Raw genomic sequence first — 23450 nt, 5'->3', positions numbered from 1 at the left:
AAATCCATTTTACTCTACAGGAAAGTAGAAGTAGAAGGGGACAAGAGAAATGAGAAGGTGATAGAGGGAAAGGGAGATTGGAGGAGGCAAAGAGTCAAAAGAAAAACACTTTTGAGGAAGGATAGGGTTAAAGGAAAGAGAATAGAATAAACATGGGGGAAATAGGATGGAGGATAATACAGTTAGTACTATTAACTGTGAAAAAATGTTGAAACAAATTTTTTTGATAACAATCATATTTTTCCAACATATAGAAGAATTTTGAGTTAAATTTATAAAAAGAACGATTCCCCAGTTGATAAATGATCAAAAGATATGTAGTTTTCAGGTGAAGTAATCAAAATTATGTATAATCATATGAAAAATTGCTCAAAATCATTATTGATTGGAGAAATGCAAATTAAAACAATTTTGAGTTACTCCCTCATACCTATTAGATTGGCTAATATGGCAGAAAAGGAAAGTGACAAATGTTAAAGGAGCTATAGGAAAAATGAAGCATAAATGTACCATTGGTGAAGTTGTGAACTGATTCAACACTCTGTAAAGCAATTTAGAACTATGTTTAAAAATCCATAAAACCATACATACACTTTGTTCTAGAAATACTGCTACTAGATCTATATCTCAGAAGTGATTTAAAAAATGTAAAAGAACCTATATGTACAAAAAATATTTATAGCAGCTCTTTTCTGGTGTTAAAGAATTGGAAATTGAGTGGATGCCTAGCAATTGGATAATGGCTGAATAAATTGTGATTGTGATTGTGATGGATACAATTGTGCTGTAAGAATTGATGAGCAGGATCTTCTCAGAAAAACCTGGAAAGATTTACATAAGCTGGTGCAAAGTAAAATGTACTGTGTACAAAGTAACAGAAATATTTAAAGATGATCACTTCTCAATGATTTCGTTATTCTTAGCAATACAATGATCCAAGACAATGCTGAAGAACTTATAGTGAAAAATGCTAAAGATATCTAGATAAAGAACTGATGATATCTAAATACAGATTGAAGCAAACATTTTGTAATTCATTTTTCTTGAGGGTGGTTTTTTGGGGTGTTTATGTTTTCTTTTACTACAACTTATATATAATTGCTTGCCTTTTTAATAAGAAGATGAGAAGGTGGAGAAGAAGGAAAGGAGAGAATTTGGAACTCAAAGTTTTAAAAATGAGTGTGAAAAAAATTTTTTTTCATGTAACTAGGGAGAAATAAAATAAATTTTAAATTCTAATTTATTTTAAATAAATTTTTAAAAATGAAGACACTAAAGCTTCTTTCACAAAGTTACCTCTAACATCAAAGGACATTGCTTTTTATCATCATACAGAAGACAATGAGCTGGCAAAGTTAAATGGAAGCAGGTAACATTAATGTAACCTTTTGTCCAATACCAACTATCATTACAGTGACCATCTTCCCTTCTCTTAAACTGCACCTCTTCATTTCTGGCCCTTGAATAACTCGGATATTTCTGACAACCCTAAAATATTTATAAACCATATCCAAACTGCCCTAGGCTGTGATCTCCTCAGGCCTCTTATTCTTTATCTATACATTACAATGTCAAGTGAAAAGTTGGAGATTATCTGGTGAATTGAGGGTGGGTAGGGAGCTAGAACACATGATTCCCCTGGAAAAGATTTTTTTTTAATATCTTCAAATGGTTTGAAATTAATAGATTTAGATTTCTACATAATTCAAAAATTCATAATGGCCCACTCTTCATTTCATTTTGCCTCTATTTGTACAATGATCCAAAAGGATCCCTTGTTATAAGAAAAAACAGTACAATTCATTCACTGGCTGCTTCTTTTAGCAGTCTGAGGCTCTCTCTATGGGGCCAGACTCTCTGGACTTCATTTTGCATAAAAAATGGTGAATCGAATCTAGCAGACTGCTAGCCATTAAAGCAATAGTTTATCTGTCTCCAGTTTTCTGGCTATAATATGAAGAAGCAATAAATTTCAGAATGGGATTATATCTACTCTGTGCATATGATATTTTTGTTGTCAAGTGATGGGTTTAGATTTGCAGTATCCAAGAAGTTATTTCAATTTCAAAAAAACAACCCACAAATTACAGTAAGCTGCCAACAGTTGACAATCATTCCTTGATCCAAAAAAATTGTCTCATACCATATGCTTTGTTTACCTGAAATGGAATTATAAGCATAATTTTCCTTTTAGTCACATTTTTCTTTTTTTTTTAAACAACAAAAAAATTAGAATTCTTATTTTTAAAAGTAAAATTTAGACTCTCTTAAATTCTGTCCTTGGGTTTCTCTCTGATAGCAGAACTTTTATCTAGGTAACACCAAATCAATGCGGTTGGCTTTGCTCCTAGAAGGAACATTCTAGAATTTAGAACATAAATAGTCACATTATTTTATTAGGGATTCTGTCCCTATTAAAGAAGGAGACTGTTTTTCAGATTTTTTTTCATTTACACATACTTATGAACACCTATTTATATATACACATATATACATACATATACATTTATAAACACATATATGCATATATACATTTAGAGAGACACACACCCATAAATAAATAAATATATATATATATATAATATGTATATATAATATATACATATATATATATACGTATGCACACACATATATAAATATATATATAGTAGGGTGGTAGTGTGGCACAGTAGCTAAAGCTCCAGCCTTGGAGTTTGGTTTAAGAGACCATCTACAAATTACTTAACATCCTTTTGGATCATTGTACAAATAGAGACAAAATGAAATGAAGTTGACCATTATGAATTTTTGAATTATGTAGAAATCTAAATCTATTAATTTCAAACCATTTGAAATGTTGCCCCAGGCAACTCTCTAAAATCTAATTCAATGGAAGGAATTCCAATTTGGGAGTTTCTCAAAAGGATGAAACCATATGCCTAGACCAACTTGAAGGTCTGCCTTTATAAAAATGAGATCCATCCTGGAGGTTTCACAAAAATCTTCTCATTGTAGTTCATTTTGTAATCCTTCTCCCTGAATTTTCTCTAGGAAACCTCACATAACAGCTAATGCCCTATGCGAGTATTCATGTATGATGTATATGCATTGTATATGCATATATGTTTATGAAAATATGTGTGTGTATATAATATATATATATACATATATAACCTTTTTATCAATTTCAGTATCTAAAATTCATAAAACACACCAAATCCTGGTAGAAGCCCATAAAAAATTTATATATTTTAAGATACAACACAGCCTATAACTCAATAAATAAGCCCAAGAATTTGTCCAATTTTCTAGACTCAGTGTTATCTTATGGTTTGAATTACACTCAGAAGGGAAATAAGCTAGAAGTTATTAGAAAGCCAGCCCTCTTCCCATCAGACCTGCACTATTTGAATAACTTATAGTATGAGAAGAGGACAGAGTTCATTCAGGTCTCTCGCTCCCCAAGTCATGATCCAATTTTTGTTGTTTCTTCCAATGAAGAAACACATATGCGATCCACTATTCTCCCAAGAAACCAAAGCTGCCAGTCCCTACATTTTTTTCTCTAGAAACTTATGTCCCTCAACCATTCAAGAGCTTGACATTGTTTAGGAACAAAGGTATAGGAATTTTCAATATTTCTCTAAAAGGATGGGATTTCAGAAATATAAAAACCACGGTTGGCTCTGGTTCTTTCTGGTCAATATCCAATTTCCACAAGTCTTTTCCTAAAAGAGCTAAGTATGCATTTCATACCCTTCTCTCCCTTCTTAAGAGCCTGAAACAAAGCAGTGATTCTAAACTACAGTAGCTCTAGACAACCAATTCATCCCCAATGGATCTATAAGTCAATTAATTCCAAATTGATGAATTTTAAGAATTTGTCATTTTTTTCCTCCTCTAGCTTCAACTTCCTTGCAAAGATCAGCTCTTGGTCTTTTTCATTCATAAGGCAACTAGGTAGTAGAGTGGATAGAGCTTTGGGTCTGGAGTCAAGAAAGCCTGAGTTCAAATCCAATCTTGGATACTTGCTAGTGTGTGACTTGGAGTAAGATATTTAACTTCAATATATCTCATTTTTTTTATCTGTAAAATGGAGATTACAATAGCACCCACTTTAAAGGCTTGTTATGGGAATATGATGTCTAACATATAGTAGGACCAAATTACATACTTATTTCCTTACCTTCATCCCAACCTCTGCTTGGTCTCTAATGGTTATGTGCTTTGGGGTATTTTTTTTGTGAGGATATGTCTACAAAATGTCACCACATGTCTTTCTACTTTCCTTATTGATATTGATTTCTCTTTATTTTTCTCTCTTTTTCATGTCTTTGCAGTCTTGATATGGAGTTTGGATCTGTAATCCTGCCTAGATTCATATAACTATCAACATAACTGATACAGGTCTAGGAGAGCTAGCTGTCTAAAGTCTAATTCAGTACTTGCAGAAACTGTGTATGCTTACATTTTCAGGATAGTTTTAGCAGGAGAGTCAATGTCTCTTATTATCAATGAGACAGACAAATTGCTTTGAGATATAATTATTTCCTTCAGTCAGTCCATGTGTTTTCAGTTTTGTAATTTACCAAATGCCCCTGTCATGGCATAAATGCCATAATTGGCATAATGTGCATACCAATGGATGTTTTATGCTAATATTCTTATGAAGCCCCAGACAGTTTTCTCCTAGCTAGCTACAAAGAAATTTTTAGAGAGGAAAAAGAGGCAGTTATATCTAAAAAAGGAAACTGGGAAGTTCTTGCCCTCAAGAACCTTACTTTTTAATAGGGGAAGAAAATATATAAATATGCAGTAGGCAGAGCATATACCATGTTGAAGGATGGTGATGTCTAGAGATTTAACAGTATAACCCAGAGAAGAATGGTTTCATTCAGTTTATAAAATGGAGAACTTGAAAGAAATTCACTGATGGGAGGAAATTGGCATGGCAGGTGAGTGTTCCAGGAAAGCACTCTTCTGTCCACTGACACTGGGCTCCCATCTATTCCACAAATAAGACACTCATCTCTCTACTCTAGGGATTCTCTATGACTGCCCTCTAGTCCTGGAATGTTCTGTCTTCTCCTCTCTGATTATTGACCTTCCTGACTTCTTTACAGTTTTAACTAAAATCCCATCTTCTACAAAAAGCCTTTAATAATCTTTGTAATGATATCCAGAGCCAAAAACACTACCATCCTTTTAATCACTCAGGTTTGTAACTCCTATGTCATCTTCAACTCTTCACTCTTATTTATCTCACATATCCAATCAGTTGACAAATGTTTTTCCAAGATATAATATTTTTCACAGCTACTTATCATCACTCACACAGCTGTCATCCTAGTTTGAACCTTCATCACCTTTTACTTAGATTACTGCAAGAAGACCTAACTTGCTATCTTACTCATAATGGCTATCTTGCTTTAAGTCTCTTTCCAGTATCACTGTCACATGTAGGATCATTTCTTTATTTGGCATATGAAGCCCTTTTTATAACATGGTCCCATCTTAACTTTCTAGCCTTTATAAATAAATAAATTATATATATATATATATTTTTTTTTTTCTCCATGCATTCCATATATGGCCAAATTAGCCTGCTTGCTATTCCTCACCCAAGACAGTCCATTTACTGTTTTCAGACCTTTGCATTGCTCATTTTTCCTGACTAGAATTATCTCACTTTCACTTCAGTTTCCTTCAAGTCTCTGCTTAGTTGTTTTTACTATGTCCCAGGCACCATACTATGGACTAGAGATTTGATGAAAAGCAAAAATAGTTCCTGCCCTGAAGAAACTTACATTCTAAAGGAAGAAAAAACATGTAATTAGGTGCATGTAAGACACAAGAATGCATACAAGGTTATTAACCTTCAAAGAAAAAACTCTACCAGGTGGAGAAACTAAGAAATATCTTCAGAAGATCTGCTCTGATTCTCACTCTTCCCTCCATCAGCTGTTAATCTCCCTCCACCATGTTATCTTGTGTCTGTTTTGAAAATCCTTTTACAGTTGTTTCCCTAACACCCGGCAAACACCCTGCACATCACAGATGCTTAATAAATGTTTGTGGATTGGTTGATGGAGGGGTGACTCTTCTCCTTATCTAGGCCACTTTCTTTCCTTGTTCTCCTCGAATTCCTTCCTGTCTTCAGAAGCTTGTCCATTTACTCATCCCTGCCTTGCTGTAATCTTAATCTTTCCATGTACACTGATTCTTCCTTGATGCTCAGTTCTCCTGCATCCAAAAAAAAAAAAAAAATTCTCACTTGACCCTAACATACCCTCAAGCTATTGTCCATTTTCCTCCATTTTTATATTCAAACTAGCATCAAAGAAAAATGTATCTACACTGCTTGACCCCATTTCCTCATTTCTCACTTATTTCTCAAGCCTCAGATCTCATCATCACTTTCAGTCGCTTTTCCTATATTAAATTCTATGACTATTTCTCAGTCTTCACCTTTCATTATCTGTATAGCATTTGACATTGTTGCCCTCCCCCCCAAATTTGTGGTTCTGTTATTTTCCTCCTGTCCTTATGCTCTTCTCAGTTTCTCTCCCTAGATAATCATCTATGTTCTACCCCCTAACTCCAAGTATCTTCTGAAGCTTCATAGTAGTTCTTTGTCTCTTCTATCTTCGTGGTTTTTCTCCAGATCATCTCATCAGCTCTCAGTCATTCAATTATTATCACTATGGGTTTGGCTACCGTGGCTATAATGTAGACCTAATCTCTCTCTTGAGATTCCATTCCCTATCACCAGCTTTCTGTTGGTATCTATTTATAACTAGATTTCCCAATATTTATCTTAAACTCATATTTGAAAACAAAGCTCATTAACTTCCCTATAAACTGTCCCTCTTCCAAACTTCCCTTTTTTTTTGAGGGCCCTATAATCCTTCTAGTAATCCACATTTGTCACTATGGCATTCTCTTCAATTTTCCCCTCACTCTCATACCGACTGGTTGCCAAGTCCTGCTGATTCTTTAACCCCTATAAATTATCTTGTACCCAGCTCATTTTTTCTGCTCACACCAACATTCCCATCTTATTCCAGGCACCCATTGTTTCTCACTTAGACTGTTGATTTAGCTTCCTAAATAGGCCCCTCTGTGGTCATTCTCTCCTCTTTTTAATCCATTTCCCACAAAATTACCAAAATAATCTTCCTAAAAGCACAAATCTGAACATGACATTTCCTTTTTCAAGAACATTCAATGCTTCCCTATTAACTCTAGGATAAAATACAAACTCCTCAGCTAAACAGCTAAAATCCTATTTTTCCAAGTTTATGTCACATTATTTCCCTTCTCTCACATTATGTTCTGGCAACTTGCTCTTTCCTGAGCTATGCTACTTCCTCTTCTATCTAATCGTTTGTATAGATTGTCTTTCATGCTCTTCTTCTTACCTCAATCTTTTAAAATCCATGACTTCCTTACAGCCTTCATTCAGGTGTCATCTCTGATGGGAAGCCTTTTTTTAATCCCCCATTAGTGTTTGTGTTTTCTCTCTTCCCTCAAGTTTATGCAAATTCAATACAATTCAATTCAACAAGCATTTATAAAGTGTCTACTATGTGCCTGATGCTATGTTAGGTATTAGAGAATCAAAGATATACTGTTATCTCTTAGTAAGCTATAAGGTTCTTACACTATTTAAATTTTTTTTCTTTATTTCTTCAACCTTAATATGATGTATATATTAGCAAATGCATGTTTGATTGGATTATATGAGATTGGTTTTGAATAGAAAATCAATCCAGTGGGCTTAAATCTGACCTCTAATTCCTTATGAAAATAGAAAAATATATCTATTTCTCACTCCATGCTTCCTTGTATATGACTGTTGCACTTTTTTTCATCTATTTAGTGGATTAGAGGGTACTTTTTTGCCATTTCTCATACTCATAATTGTTGATAATATGCCAAAACCTCCTTAGACTTAACCATGAATCCCCTCTGAAATCATGAAGTTCCATGAGTCACAGCCAGAGAGAAAAATGTAGGTGTTAAAAAGAAAGGTTGTTGGAGGAAAGGGTTGGACTTTAATGGTAACAATACTCTTTGGATCATTGAAATCACTGTGCAGTTTCCCAAACAATCCATTCTGATATCTCCCTGTCCAATTCTGGGTCCATGTAGTTGTCTATCAATACTGTCAGTCCAAAATGTATGTGCATGATGAATTAATTCAATTAATTACATGCCATAATCTAAGCAATATGTATTCTTCATGTATTCTTTTCCCTCCATTGTAAATGGATAGGCCAATCTCTTTTTCATCAAAGAAGTTCTCTACTATTTCAGAACAATCAGTGTAATTCTATAAACATGACAACGAGAACCTCATTATTGAGAGGGAACCCCTCTCCTATTTAGACATTGCATAATAAATGTTTTATATGCAAATAATTATAATAAAGGTATAATGTGATAAATACATATGAAATATCCAAACAAAAAGGTACCAAAGTTTAGATGGAGAAATCAATTCTGTTGAGGAGGAATAAGAAAGCTTCATGAATACACTGTCATTTAAGATGGGCCTTAACATTTGGGGATAATTTCAAATGACTGAGATAACAAAAGGCTGTTCCTAAATATAGAGAAGAGAATAAGCAAAGGCAAAGAAATAGAAAAGTATAGAAATTATTTGAAGAAATATTATATAATTCAGTTTGGATGAAGAATGGACTTTATGAAAGGGAGAAATAGGAAGTGAGGCTGGAAAAGCAGATTAGAGCTAGATTATGGGATATCTTCAGTGTAAGACTAAGGATTTTAAATTATCTTCAGGAAGCCTTGAGAAAGTAACAAGGTTTTTGAGCAAGCAGATGACAGGATTGGAAGATGAATCTAATATCAGTGTGCAGGATGAATTATACAGGGAAGAGACTCAAAGCAGGGAGTTCAGTTAAGAAGTTGTAATACCAAAGCAGAGGAGAAAATGGTTGGTTTTTGTTTTCTTTTGTTTTGCTTTTATGAAGGACATAGATTACAGTTGTAGGAGTGATAATAGTAAAATGACATGAGAGATTAGATAATTTTTTTAAATTTTATTTTTAATTTATGGAATAAAACAAACATTTTCACAATATAGCACAGTCAAAAAAATGAATTGTACATGAAATTGCAAACTTGCCCTTCCTTTCAAATATACAACAAAATTATCATGTTAATGTCTTTTTTTCTTCCCTCCCTTTATTCACCCCCACTTTAGAGATGGCTATCATTAGACACAAATATATAATGTGTGTGCACAAACATATATGTAAAATTATTCTATACATAGTTCTATTTATCAGTTCTTTTTCTGATTGCAGACAGTGTCTTTCTTCATATTAACTTCACTGTTAATTTGGATATTTAAAATAGAAAAAATAAATTATTCACTCAAAGTCATTCTTAAAACAATATTGCTATCCCCGGATTCAGTGTTCTCTTGGTTTTGTTCATTTTGCTCTTCATTATTTTGTACATCTTTCCATTTTTTTTCCTGATATCAGTGAGCTCATCATTTCTCATAGCACAGAAGTATTACATCACAACTATATGCCACAATTTGTTCAGCCATTCCCCAATTGATGGGCATCCCTGCAGTTTCCAGTTCTTTGCCCTCACAAAGAAAACTACTGTAAACATATATATAATGTTCATGTGTGTATATATATATATATATATATATGTGTGTGTGTGTGTGTGTGTGTGTGTGTGTGTGTGTGTATGTATACATACATGTGTGTGTGTGTTCTTTTCTTTTTCCCCTAAGCAACGTTGGAAATATAGTGGTATAACTGAGTCAAAAGGAAAAGTTAATTCCAGATTGCTCTCCAAAATGATTGGATCAGTTTACAATTCTACCAACAATGAATTAGAGTCCTAGATTTTCCAGATTTGCTCCAACATTTGTCATTAAAAAATATTATATTTATTTTTCAAAAAAATTTTTTTAAAGTTTTGAGTTCTAAATTTTATCATTTCCTTCTTCATCATTCTCCTCCCTGAGATAGTAAGCAATCTAATGTAGATTTTATATATATATATATATATAATATATATATATATGTCATTATGTAAAACATTTCCATATTAGTCATTTTGTGAAAGAAAATTCAAACAAACAAACATAAAATAGTGTATTTCAGTTTGCATTCAAAGTAATATCAATTCTTTTTCTGGGAGTAGTCTAGCAAAAAACCTTTGGAATTGTCAGATCATTGCAGTGCTGAGAATAGCTAAGTCATTCACAGTTCTTATAATGCAATATTGCTGTTGTTGTGTACAGTGTTCTCCTGGTTCTGCTTGCTTCATTTTATATCAATTCATGTAAGTCTTGATGACTGAGGGATGAATAAAAGAGACAAAATCAGTAACGTCTCTCATATTTAGAGACCAAATTATTAGGAGAATGGTGGTGCCACTAAATATAAAATAGACATTTAGGAAGGATAGCTTTGGGTGTGAGGAGGAAATAATTGGTTCAAGAGGATTAATTACCTTGGTGGGAAACAAGAGAAACTGATCACTTCATCTTAAAGTTAATCAATAAAGAGGAAATGAAGGTGGGATAAATATACATTTTATTCTGCCCTTTTATTTTATTAGAGTGGACTTGAAAGAAGTCGGAAGGATCTTATAACCTAAAACTCTACAGGGAAAATAGAATAAGAAGAATAATAACAACAATGAAATTAATGATTATAAGGATAATGGAAAATAATAAAAATGATAATGAAGATAGAAAGCCATTATATATCACTCTTTTTAATACTTTATAATTATTATATCATTTGATCTTCACAAAAACTTTGGGAGGTAGGCCATATCTGACTCTTGGTGACCTCATGAACTTCAGCCCATGGGGTTTTCTTGGCAGAGATACTATTAATAGGTTGACATTTCCTTCTCCAGGTCATTTTACAGATGAGGAAACTGAGGCAAATAGGGCTAAGCAACTTGCCCAGAAACACATAGCTAGTAAATGTCTGAGGCAGAATCGGAACACAGGTCTTCCCAAAAGAGAAAGTTGAGAGTTGAGCTTAGCTCAACTCTCTACCATCAGGCCACGTAGCTTCCCTGTTTGTCATTACTAGGTCCTTAATAACTGCTTGTTGAATTGACCTGTGTCATTTTTTTTTTTTTTTTTGCTTTAGTATTCTCTAGCTTTAGGAAGCGATCTCCTAGCTCCTCCTGGTTGAGTACAAAGGAAAGATGGTACCATCATCAATAGTGTGCTCAGATCTCCTATACAAGATTGTGGAATTTACTACAGAAGAGAAAAATGTGGAGGAATATTCATCAGACCTGGTGGATCCCTGAGACAAGCTCGAAATATCTGCTACTAACAGCATGGTCATTATAAAAGAGATCACAACCTGCTTCTTGACTAAGAGAGTGACATTCCTATTTGGACCATAGTAAAAATCCTCTACTCAATCCAGAACAAATGGTAAACATCTTTTTAAAAGCTGATGAGAAGGAGAAGGAATAGGGGAAGGGGGAGGAAAAACTCTGTCCCAAGCACTTTTTTCCTGAGAAAATAAAAATAAAAAGAAGAAAAAGCATAAAACAATATTATTCTGCATTCTCCATTTTCCCATTCCACACTCTACAATTGCCTAATTGTTCATGAGTTTCACAAAAGAGATGCCTTTTATTTTCTCCAGGCACTTAGAGATGACTAAGTGTCACTTAGTCAATTGCCAGAACAAAGAAGTCAATTTATGGATCACATTTTCTCTGTTTCGTTATTCTTGAAAATAATTCACTTTATTGGTTTAGTGTTCTTGAAAGGTGAGGGATTGACAGGAGTGGAGTACAGAAATATCATTTCATAGAATCAGGTTGCACATACTTGTCTCTGTTTAAAACTAGAGGTGAAAAGGTAAGACTAACTCAGACTCCACATACATTTAAACCTGGCCCCCTCTAGAAAAACTACTGCTTTTCTCTCAGCAATTGTCACCACACAATTGCTTTACATTTCATAGAACCTTATGAGTTTTGAATATATAGACCTTCCAGATCAGTAAACTCTCTATTAATTCAGGTTGGCACTTTCTTCTCAACCTAGTCTTAGAGTTTTGCCTAGAACATTCAGAGATTGAGGACACAGACAGCACATGTCAGAAATACTACTTGAACTCATGATTTCCTGGCTCTGGGGTTAATCATATATTTATTATTATTGCTACCTCTGACTTACTATTTATTAAAAATAATTTTGAAAATATCAAATAGAAATAATATTTAAAATTAAATATTGTTTAATAGAAATGAAAACTGAAATGAATGTCAAATATTCATAAATTCATCTTTGAGGAGGGCATTTACCATTAATATATTGGTGCACGATACTTATTGGAAAGAAAAATCTGTCTTACTTGTAAGTACACTCTTATACTTGTTCAATGATAATTTTAAGAATGACAAATGGATAGTGTATTATAAATTTGAGATACCAGGAGCCAAATCTTTACCTTTTACAGAAGTACTTAGTCTTAGAAAATGGAATTCAATTGTCCTTTCAAACAGACCCTATTCGTTAAAGGAGAGACCAAACACTTTTGGGAGTATTTGGGGAAAGCCATTGGAAATTTAGCAATGAGGACACATGTACTCCTTAGAATGATTTTCTCACAGATATTGTTTTACTCTTTGTGAGGCACAACTAAAATTGAGGATAAAGTAATTCTACTGGAGAACCACCCCCCTCTTTTCCTTTCAAATGGCATAAACTAGTCAGATCCAATTCATTTTGTCTTTTTAAGCAGTAAGTGGTTTTTCTGCATGCATAGCAAGCATTGAAACATATCACAGCCAAAAGCTGTGATTAGAAAACCTGCTTGTTTAGCAGTTTCAAAAAGAAGCAACACACCAATCATACCAAAAATGGAGGCAGCAGATGGACGACTTATTTTAGGACATGTGGTGAGAATAGAGAAATTAAGCAGCAATTACTCTATGAAAAAAAATAATCAGTTCAACTGGAAAAAAACTAATCCAAATTTATTTTGGCCTCATTCTCAATTATGTTTTCCTCAAACTAAAGTTTGAATTATAGAGAATGGATTGCAGAGGCTCTTTTTGCAAAAGGTGCAACTTAGCAATGACATAAAGTGATGGTTGAAAGAACTCTTAAAAACTGGGTCAAGTGTTCAAAACTAGCATTTATTTTTAGATCACTAACTTTTTTGCTTCTTAATTTTTCAATGTTGATATCTAAGTATTGCAGTCAGGTTTGTTTTGCCTAGTGCTATTACTATTAAAATCTCTAGCTTCAGGTAGGTACAAAATATCAGATTGTCAAAATTTGGATGCTCATATTACACATTGGGCTAAATGACCTTTCAAAATTAAATTTCCCAGCATTTCATATGTTTAAAACTATCCTTAGTATTTGGATAAAATTATGTTTAATGCCAAAATGAAAGGGAGTTCCATATCAACTGATACCAAATAAAGTCTGTGTAGAATAATGGAATCCAAAATAATTCCTTCACCCAAAAGATATGAACCCTCTCCTACAATTTTTATTTTGTTCAAGGGATAGATGCTAACCTAAAGTCATTTGACTGCCAGGGTCAGGTTATAAGAATTGTACTTTTTTGTCACATACCTTATAGCACTTTTTGTATATACCATCTACTCTGACACTTCTCTCTTGCTTTCTTATTTATGTGCTGGGTATGTGTGTGTGTTTATTCTCCTGTTAGTTTATTTAATCTTAGAGGACAGAGGAGAGGCTCTATATTTCTATTATCTCCCTATGGATCCTATCACAAGGTTATGTACTTAATAGGCAATTTTGGGAGGTTTTATATAGTGTTTAAATTTTGCAGTTTTAAATTTCAGCTTCATTACTATTCTGTCATATCAGATATTATTAACATCTCTATTTCATTATTTACTTTTTAAAAAGCTTTTTATTTTGCCAAATACATGCAAAGACAGTTTTCCAAATTCACCTTTGTAAAAGCTTGCACCAACCCCTTTTCATACATAGCAAGCAATATGATGTAGGTTAAACATGTGCAATTCTTCTAAACATATTTCCATATTCATCATGCTGTGCAAGAAAAATCAGATCAAAAGGTGAAAGAAAAAACTTGAGAAAAGAAGCAAGCAAACAACAACAATAAAAAAGTAAGGTGAAAACATTATGTTTTGCCCAATAGGTATTTTAGAAATAATTAAATTTTTTATAAATATCTTTTTATATTTTATAAATTTTTTTTTATTTTATAAATAAGGTCAAATATCAGTCTGCCCTTGGATCTCTTCTGGATTAGGGACCAGCCTGGGTGGGGATCATAATATTCTACAGATGGAAGAGAATCTAGAGATGATCATATTTTATTGATAAGAAAAGTGGGGACTAGGAAAATGTGACTTGCCCAAAAATCACATATGTCAAAAATTATACAAAATGCTGCATGTAATTATTTAAGATTATCAATATAGTTTGTGATGGAGAAATGAGTCTTAAAATGTCAATTAATGGACCATTTTGCAATCAGGACTGGTTGTTGCTAGTCACCTCAAAACTCCTCCAAGAAATGATATATATACATACCCTATGGGTCCCTAAAATCTTTGCAGGGAGTCTGCTAGGTCAAAAGTATTTTCATAATAATACTAAGATGTTTTAATTTCTAATATGAGAATTGTAAATAGATACAACCCACATAAACAACGACTCTTTGGAGTGTGGTTCTCAAATTTTTTATAAATTGTACAGGGATCCTGAGATCAAAAAGTGTGAGAACTGCTAAGTTTTTGTTTTGTTTTGTTTTGTTTTGCTATGAAGATCATTGTCATTGTAATCAAAATCATGACATCTAGATTTAAAAAGGTTTTTAGACACCTTCTGTTCCTAACTGCTTCATTTAAAAGATGAGGAAGTTTTAGTACCAGGACTTGTCCAAGGTGATATAGACACTAAGTTGCAGATGAAGGAATTGAATCCAAGTCCTCTGGTGTCAAATTAGTTTTCTTTCTGCTATATCTCACAACTACATAAATGCCCATATCCCTACATTGCTGTTCTGGCCATTATTCCTGATTCTAGGAACTTGTAATGATGAAAATATAAAACATAGATGGAATGATTTGTTTTTGCACCTAATTCATATACAAAAATTCAATGTTGTGGCATGAATACTGATCAGTCCATTCACAAGTTTGAGAACTTGGGGAAGTATTCCTGATTTTTGTTTGTTGGGAGTTTTTAGTTTATTTTTTTTTTAAATCTTGCTTTGGGAAGTATATGAGCAACAGAGTGAAATCAGAACAACGAGGAAATATATCCATAATCTTCCAACAGTGATAGAATATTTCATGGGGGAAAAAAAACCATGTAGCAAAATAACATATAAATCATCTTGTTTTCTAAGAGCTAAATCCTAAACTGGAGGAATTTCTGTTTCACAATAAAAAATAATTGGCTAGCCTGCAAATATCATGTTATCCAGGAGTTCTAGAGCAGGAACTTGACCTTTTTTTTGTATGTTTTGGGCTCTTTGGTAACCTTTTTCACCATAATTTCTAAATGCTTTCATTTTAAATTTATATTTATATATATTTGCATACAAATTTATTAAATACATTTTATGTTTAGATACATTTTAAATGTTTTAAATGCTTTTAAATTTTGTTTAGATACATTTAAAATTTTTATTCATTTTAAATAAAATATATATAATTATAAAGGAAGGCAATATATTGGGTTATAGTTGTGAAAATATTTTTTAAAGTTCATGACCCAGTTAGGACCAAATGAGGAGAAGTCATCCTATCCCTATTTTGTTCTATAATCCCTGGCTGCTCAGTGTCCTAGGAAGGTTCTCTAGAGGCAGCACGGGGGCATCAGTACTTTGAGTTACTTCTTGTTGTTTCCTTATTACCATGCATCCCTCAAAAATGGCACAGAATTCTAATTTTGGCAATATAGTTATGATCCTAAATTGTGCTGCTCTAGTTATAAAATTATTAGGAAACCCATTCAAAAACTCTGATTTAGGAAATGAAACAACATTACATAACAAAATCATATTCTTATTAACGCATTTGAAATAATTAGCATATCTTGTAGCAAGAGAAGCCCCTTGAATATAAAAATCTGAGCCAGGGTCTCTGCTTAATGGTTTAGCTTCTTTGCTTGCTTCTCTTAGGCCCCTTCTTCTCTTTGATCTGGGACCCTAGCTCTCTTACTCTTTCTGCTTTCAAGACCCTATTTCCATATTCCCTTGTTTCTTTTCTGTCAGCTTCTGTCTCAGTTCTCAAATCCATCTTTTGCCTCCCATTTCCCTTGCTTTCAATTCTAATTTCCATCTAGCTCCAGGCTGCATTTATACAGTCTCTCTCTGCTTCTTCTGGGGACATTTTAGGCTCCGGTCTAAGACCGTAGTTGCTCCCAGCATCTTTACTCTTTTACCTCTGTCTTCCTCAGGACCTATTACCTCTTCCTGGAGGTTATTCTGGCTTTATTTTCCTTTTTTAAAAAAACTTTCTTTATAGATTAGGAAACAGCATGATTTACATTTTCTAGTGTGACATTCATTTTGATAGTTTATGTGGGAAACATTACATGGGGAAAGTGTTATTTTATGGAGCTCTGAGATTCTGTGTGTAAAGAGTAACAGTATACTTCTGGCATTTCTGAACATCCTAATCAAAGCAAATCTGTTCATACACTAGCCATGCTTTGTTTTTTGCAATGCGTAACTGATAATAATTACAATAAGAAGGACAGCTAACATTTAAACAGCACTTTAAGTTTTGGACTTTACATATCTTACCTCATTTGGTCACCACAATAAATTCTGGAGATATGAGGTATTATTCTTCCCATTTTACACACAAGGAAATTGAGGTGAAAGAAATTCAATGAGTTCCTCAAGATCACACAACTGATAAGTATTAAAGCTTAATTTGAATTCAGGTCTTCCTAATTCTAAAGTCAGCATTCTATCTAATTTGCTTCTTAGTTATTCAAAGCAGTATAGCCTCTCTCAAATTGATACAATTCTGTGAGATAGGAAGGGACAATATAATATTCATTTCTCAAATGAGGAGACAGACCACATTTAAGTGGCAGAGTTGGGCTTGGAATTCTGGTCTTCTTAGTACCTAGACCTAAAAATGAAGATATGAATTGAGATTCTGAAGTAAATGTATCAGAGGTAAATTGTTCTTCTATGATAATATTCACTTGGACTATGGGCTTCAGAGTATGTTGTCAACTGTTATCACTGCCCTTTGAAATTCTAATTAGCACTGTAGCAAATCTAACAGACCTTTCTAAACTTGGAAACAATCTCTTTTATTTTCATACTTCAAAGTTTATTTTCCCCAGAAATCTGAAGATACTACCTGTATATGCAGAACTTTAGCTTTAGACATTTACTTTGAAACTTTAGGAGGATCAATCAACTTATTAGTTATTTGCTTAAAATCCCTTTGACATTCAAAAGCTGTAAAATTGCCTTATTCTTGTTCTTTGAGAGATGAAAGCTGATTCATTCTACAATGCCTGAAGGTTCTATCTAGAACAAGGACTTATAAATCATTCCTGCCAAAGATTCAGTTTAAGTTTCTAGTCCTCACCTTTCTGAAGGTATGAATATTGAGAAGATGAAGAGGAATAAGACAATGGTGTGTTCAGCTAACTTGACCCATCACTCTTGATCATATAATAAATACATCAGAATAATATATTTTACTGGGGAAAACAGGACTCTAGACAATTTTCCAGTCAAGGCTAATGACATTTAATCATGGAATTTCAGAAGTGAAAGGACTCTCAAGAGTTCATCTTATCTGACAGATGAAAGAAAATAAAGGCAACTAGGTTGAACTGTGTATAGAGCACTGGACCAGGACTGAAGAAGACCTCACTTTAAATATGACCTCCGCCATTTACCAACCATGTGACCTTGAAAAATCACTTAGCTTCTGTCTGTCTCAATTTCCTGACCTACATTTCAGAGCTATTGTGATGATAGAATGAGATATTACTATAAACTGCTTTAAATTTTTAAAAATGTTATATAAATATTAACTATTGTTGTTTGTGTTATTAATCCATCTTTATATGGGAAACTTCACAATATTCTTGATGCATGATCATCTAGCCTTCTCTAGAATACTTTTAGATACAGAGGAATTTACTATCTTTTGAGGTTGTCCATTTTGCTTTTGAATTTTTATTAAATTTTTTATTAAAATTTTTCTAATTTTGAGCCAAAATTTGCCTATGTTCACTGTTCACACATCGTACCTAGTTTTGTCTTCTGGTGCTAAGCAAACAAATCTATTCTCTCTTGTCATATGATAGTTAGTTCTTTGTATACTTAAGGACTCTACAATGCCATTTTAAGCCTTCTCTTCTCTAGGCTAACTGTGCCAAGTTCCTTCAACCAACATCTCATCATTGAAAATATCTTTACCATTCTACTTACTACCTCTGAGCACAAACTAGCATTGTAAATGTTTTCTTTTGCTTCCCCCCGCCTCCCCGAAATGTGACATTCCACAATAATATACAATACTCAAGGTATAGTCTGACCATGACAGACTACTGTTAGATTATGACTTCTCTTAAAATACCTAGCAATATATTTGATTTTAGCCACATATCACAGTGTTGACTCATACTGATTTTGCAGTCGTAAAACTCCCACATTTATAACATCTTCACTCATTTGTTAAAAATGCAATAGTTTTGCTTTATTGTCTGTAACAATCCTGAATTTTTAAAAGAAATTAGAATCAGGCAAGGAGAAGCCAGTGAAGCTATGAGAAATCAAGAAATAGCAGAACAGATTATAAAAAAATGAGAAAATAGAACAGAATGTGAAACAACTCATAAGAAAAACAATAGATCTAGAAAATAGATCAAGAAGAAAAAAATAAGAATAATTGAATTTCCAGAAAGTTGTGACCTAAAACAGAACCTTGACACAATAACACAGGAAATAATTCTGGAAAATTGTCCTGGAGTGATGGGACATGAGGGGAAAGTAGAAAGGATCCTTTGCATAAAACACACAGGAATATTATTGCCAAATTTTGAAACTCCCAAATCAAAGAGAAAATTTTTCAAGAAATAAGGAAAAAAATTCAAATACACTAGAGCTGCAATTAGAATTGCCGCAAGACTTAGCAGCAGCTATAATAAAAGACCAGGTCTTAGAATCATTATTTACAGACAAGCAAAAAAGCTAGGCCTATAGCCAAAAATATCATATCCAGTAAAATTATGTATGATTTTGAATGAGAAAAAAATGGACATTCAACAAACTTTCAGATTTCTAGGGCTTGCACAATTTTAGGGAACTCAACATGGACAAATGGTTTCTACCTTTTTTTTTTTTAGCATGGGAAACTTATACTTCATGTTTAAGATTCACATCAGCAATAGGGTGGCTCAATAGAAATATTGGCAGAGTAAAGATAAAAATAGTAATCATGTTATACAAATTATGTACAGAGGAAGAATAGACACAGAGGCATTAGAAGGGAAAGGAGGGTTTATAGTTCTGAAAACTTACTCACATTGGAAATGGGTTCAATAGGCAACACTAAATCTATACTATGAAGGATATAGCACCCTACAAAATCTATAAAGATATGAGGGGTGAGGAAATAGGTAGATGGGGAAACAAAGGGTGAGGGAAGAAGACAAGAGAGGAATCCCTGCATGGGGGGAGGTTAAGTAATAGTATGTTATGAAGCAGAATTTAATGAGTCAATAAGAATAGCGGAAAAAGCATGTATATGGGGTATGTGTGTGTGTGTGTATGAGTGTGTGTATGCATTTATCTATATATGTATATGTATATATATGTATATATTAATATATTTTTTCTTAATTAGTTTGCTTGGGGATGGTGGGACAGATGAAAGGGAAATATGTGTGTTTATGTATGTGTGTATGCATGTGTATATAGCTACATATGTATATATAAATATATCCTTTCTTAATTATAGTCTGCTTGGGGATGGGGAGTGGATGAATGTGGGGAGGAAGGATAAAGTAAAAGGAAGTATGTAGCAGAGAACAAAAGAAAATTTAAAAGGAAGTAAAAAAAATAGGCACTCATGAATATAATTGCTTCCATTAATATATACATATATATTTTTAAATTTGTATTTGTTGTAATATATTTTGAATCTTCTTGATGTTCTGCTGGACCCATGATGATGTTCTCTTTTCTTTTGTTTTATTTTGTTTTGTATTGCTTTTCTATTTTCTTATTTTGTTTCTTCAAAAAGGAAAAAAGAAATTCCTAGCTTTAGATAATATAATTTGGAAAGATACTTATTTCCCTTTTTTTCAGCATTCTTAATTCTAATTTTCTTTGATTTCTTGTCATGGAATGAAGGTGTTTTTATATGCAAGTTTCTAATTACTTGAAATAATCTATCCTTAATACTGAATCACAGGAACTTGGAAAATGCATTACTATGTTAATTAAAATTACTATTCTTCAAGACAATTCTATGGATTTTGCTCTCTGTAACCAAAAGATCTAAGCAATATATTGCATTATAATTCAGGCTGTTTGTTTCACTGGTTTTCTCTAAAGGCAAGGAAAATATATTTTTTTTACATTGTCACACTGAATTAAATTATTTTAGTTTGAAGAAGCATATAGTGTTCTACTGTTGGTGTCTTGATTTTATTCATTTTTTCTAAATAAAATCATATTATTTTTGGAAAAAAAATAAAAGAGAGCAAAAGAAATGAGCCATGAGTGATCCTGACTGCATTCCACAAATGTGGTCAGTGTAGAGTTCTGAAAATTTGTCTCCATTCTCTTAATTTTAGCATCTTCTCTAGTTTGCTTTATATATATTTGTTCATATATTGTCATCCTCTTCAGATTGTAAATTCCTGGAAGGAAAGAATTCTTTTTTGTATCCCTAGTGCTTAAGCACAATACTTGGCACATAGTAGACCTTAGTAAATATTGATTGAAAGGCCTAGAAAGAAAGGGGCAGATGCATTCATTTGGATTTGAGAAGTGGGCTTCTGCTTTTAGTGCCATAGACTAGGGTACTTATTATTTAACCATCCAATTCAGAGGGAGAACTATTAGAGACAAATGATTATCTAATCTGTTTTAGTTGGACAATCTGCCTTCTACAACAATTACCTGTGAGATTAGACTGTGAATTTTTTGAGAACTGAAACTGTTTATTTTTTGCCTTTCTTTGTATTTTCAGAACTTAGAATGGTGCCTGGCACATAATAGATATTTAATAAATGCTTGTCTCTTTCCCCTCTCCCATTTGTTAATGTTTTCCTCAATTTTCAGGTTTTATTTATATTGCTGATTTCTCCTTATAGTTTTTTTTTTTTTTCCTAGTTAGGTACTAGCTATTTCATCATCTCTTTTTAAATTTTTCCCTCTTTCAATAAAGTGACAAATTCAAAATCCCTCCCCCTGCTTTTACCTTTCTGTTTTGTTTCTGAGTTGTTTTTCTGAACTATTTTAAAAGAATTTCTTTGTTTTATTTTCTTTGTTACTATGTTGCATTCAGTCTATTCTGAAATTTTTCAGGGGTCCTCAAACTATGGCCCGCGGGCTAGATGTGGCAGCTGAGGACGTTTATCCCCCTCACCCAGGGCTATGAAGTTTCTTTATTTAAAGGCCCACAAAACAAAATTTTTGTTTTTCCTATAGTTCAGCCCTCCAACAATCTGAGGGACAGTGAACTGGCCCCTTATTTAAAAAGTTTGAGGACCCTGTGTTTCTCATAGAGTTGAAATCTTGGAGTGTCAAGTTTGAGCTGCCTCTTCTAACTACTTATTGCTTTTAAAGATCTGGTCCCATCATCCCTTTTTTCTGTTGTGCTTGTATCTCCTTTAAAAGTACAAATTTATGAAGGAAATAAGTGTGGATAGAAGTTCACCCTTGCGGTAGAAAATAGCTTCTGTCTGAAATCATACTGTCTAATTCAACTGATTACCATCCCCATAATCCTTCGCTTTCCCATTGATCATGCCTTTTCATTTGTAGGTCCACCCTTCTGGATGCATACTGTTCTTTGGGAACTCTCAAATTGCTTCTTCTGGGGCAAGATATTATCAGTGGAGGAATAAATCATCTTCTCAGCAAAGATGGCCTTCCACTGCACCAACTCTCCCCAATTTAAACCCAACAGAAGATCCTCATCTCCCATTGCAGATATAGATAAATAAATATAGATAAAGATATGCATGTGAATAAGAAATTGAAAATTCTTATATAAAACTTAAGTAAGTTCATTCCAGCCTGTATGAGAACATGATCATTCCCTGACCCTAGCCCATGAGTGTGCAATGTTCTCCTAATGAACTTAGTCCATGAAACATATCACCTGTGCTTTGGCCACTTTCCTAAGAGTTCAAGGAACTAGCCACTCCTTGGAGCATGTGTGGCTCAGTGAGGGTTGGCTCCCCTCCTGATATCAATTATTGATAATTTTAAAGCCTTCTTTGTTCTCCCATTATAAAGTTCAGCCACTCCTGAGCCTCTTCGGAATCTCACCCATGGAGATGATGATCTACCTGGGACTTTCCCATTTGGGATTCAAAGGCTGCTGGACTGGGATTCCCCAGCCAAGAAAATTTAGAGTTGATGCTCTCCCGAATTGGTGATGTTTTCTTCATTTTTATTTGCTGCTTTAATTATTATCTGTTTGCTTTGTATTATTTTGCTGTATTAGATGTCATTCCCATGTATTGCATAATTAAAATTTTACTTTCGTTTTGATTGAATCTGAGAGCATCATTTATAGGAGCAAATCCAAGCTTTTCTTTAAAAATCACAAAACAGCATGTATACATATATCTATGTATATGTGTATATATATATATCTACATATGTGTGTGTGTGTATATATATATATATATATATATATATATATATATATATATATATCTTCCCCATGACGTGTATTTCACTGGGACTTCCTCTCCACTGTTATGCCAAGATCCACTCTTCATATCATCCTAGTTTCAGTCCTTTGTTCTGTTGCCTCTCCCATTTTCATAAAGCCTCTTTTCATGTTTAGAGACCATAATCATTATCCCTTTATTGCTCTCCCCTGGATTTGCCTTTCCTTTTCCTATTTATACATGCTCCCATTCTGTTTAGTCCAAGGCATTTCAGTTATGGTGTTCCATTGTTGTTTCTCCTATTTCTTAAAATTCTGCCTACTTCTCCATCCCTTTTTCTCTATGGTTTTGAATTTCTTAATTCCTGTTCCCCATTTTTTTAATCTTGTAGTTCAGTCTTTCTCTTTCCTCCCCCACAAAGAAATAACTTCTAAACATGGGGCAATTCATTTCTTTCTTTATTCTTTCTTTCACAATTGTACTCATTATGTCTTTCTTCTATTTCTGTTTTTTGCTCACATTTTCCCCTCCCTCCAAGAATGCCTCAAACACCTCTTTTTTGTCTAATATA

General features: G+C 33.3%; 1 long non-coding RNA gene across 1 annotated transcript in view; it reads left to right on the top strand.

The window, feature by feature from the left end:
- LOC127559411 (uncharacterized) overlaps positions 1–11549 on the top strand; it is a 91515-nt gene extending 79966 nt beyond the window's left edge. The window contains exon 3 of the long non-coding RNA XR_007953123.1: positions 11145–11549. This is a non-coding gene — a long non-coding RNA (uncharacterized LOC127559411). The remainder of the gene's footprint in view (positions 1–11144) is intronic.
- Positions 11550–23450: the final 11901 nt, after the last annotated feature.

Source organism: Antechinus flavipes, chromosome 1, assembly GCF_016432865.1.
Source record: "Antechinus flavipes isolate AdamAnt ecotype Samford, QLD, Australia chromosome 1, AdamAnt_v2, whole genome shotgun sequence".
Classification (NCBI taxonomy): Eukaryota; Metazoa; Chordata; class Mammalia; order Dasyuromorphia; family Dasyuridae; genus Antechinus; species Antechinus flavipes.
Note: the sequence above shows the minus strand (reverse complement) of the source record. Positions and strands in the feature narration are given on the sequence as shown.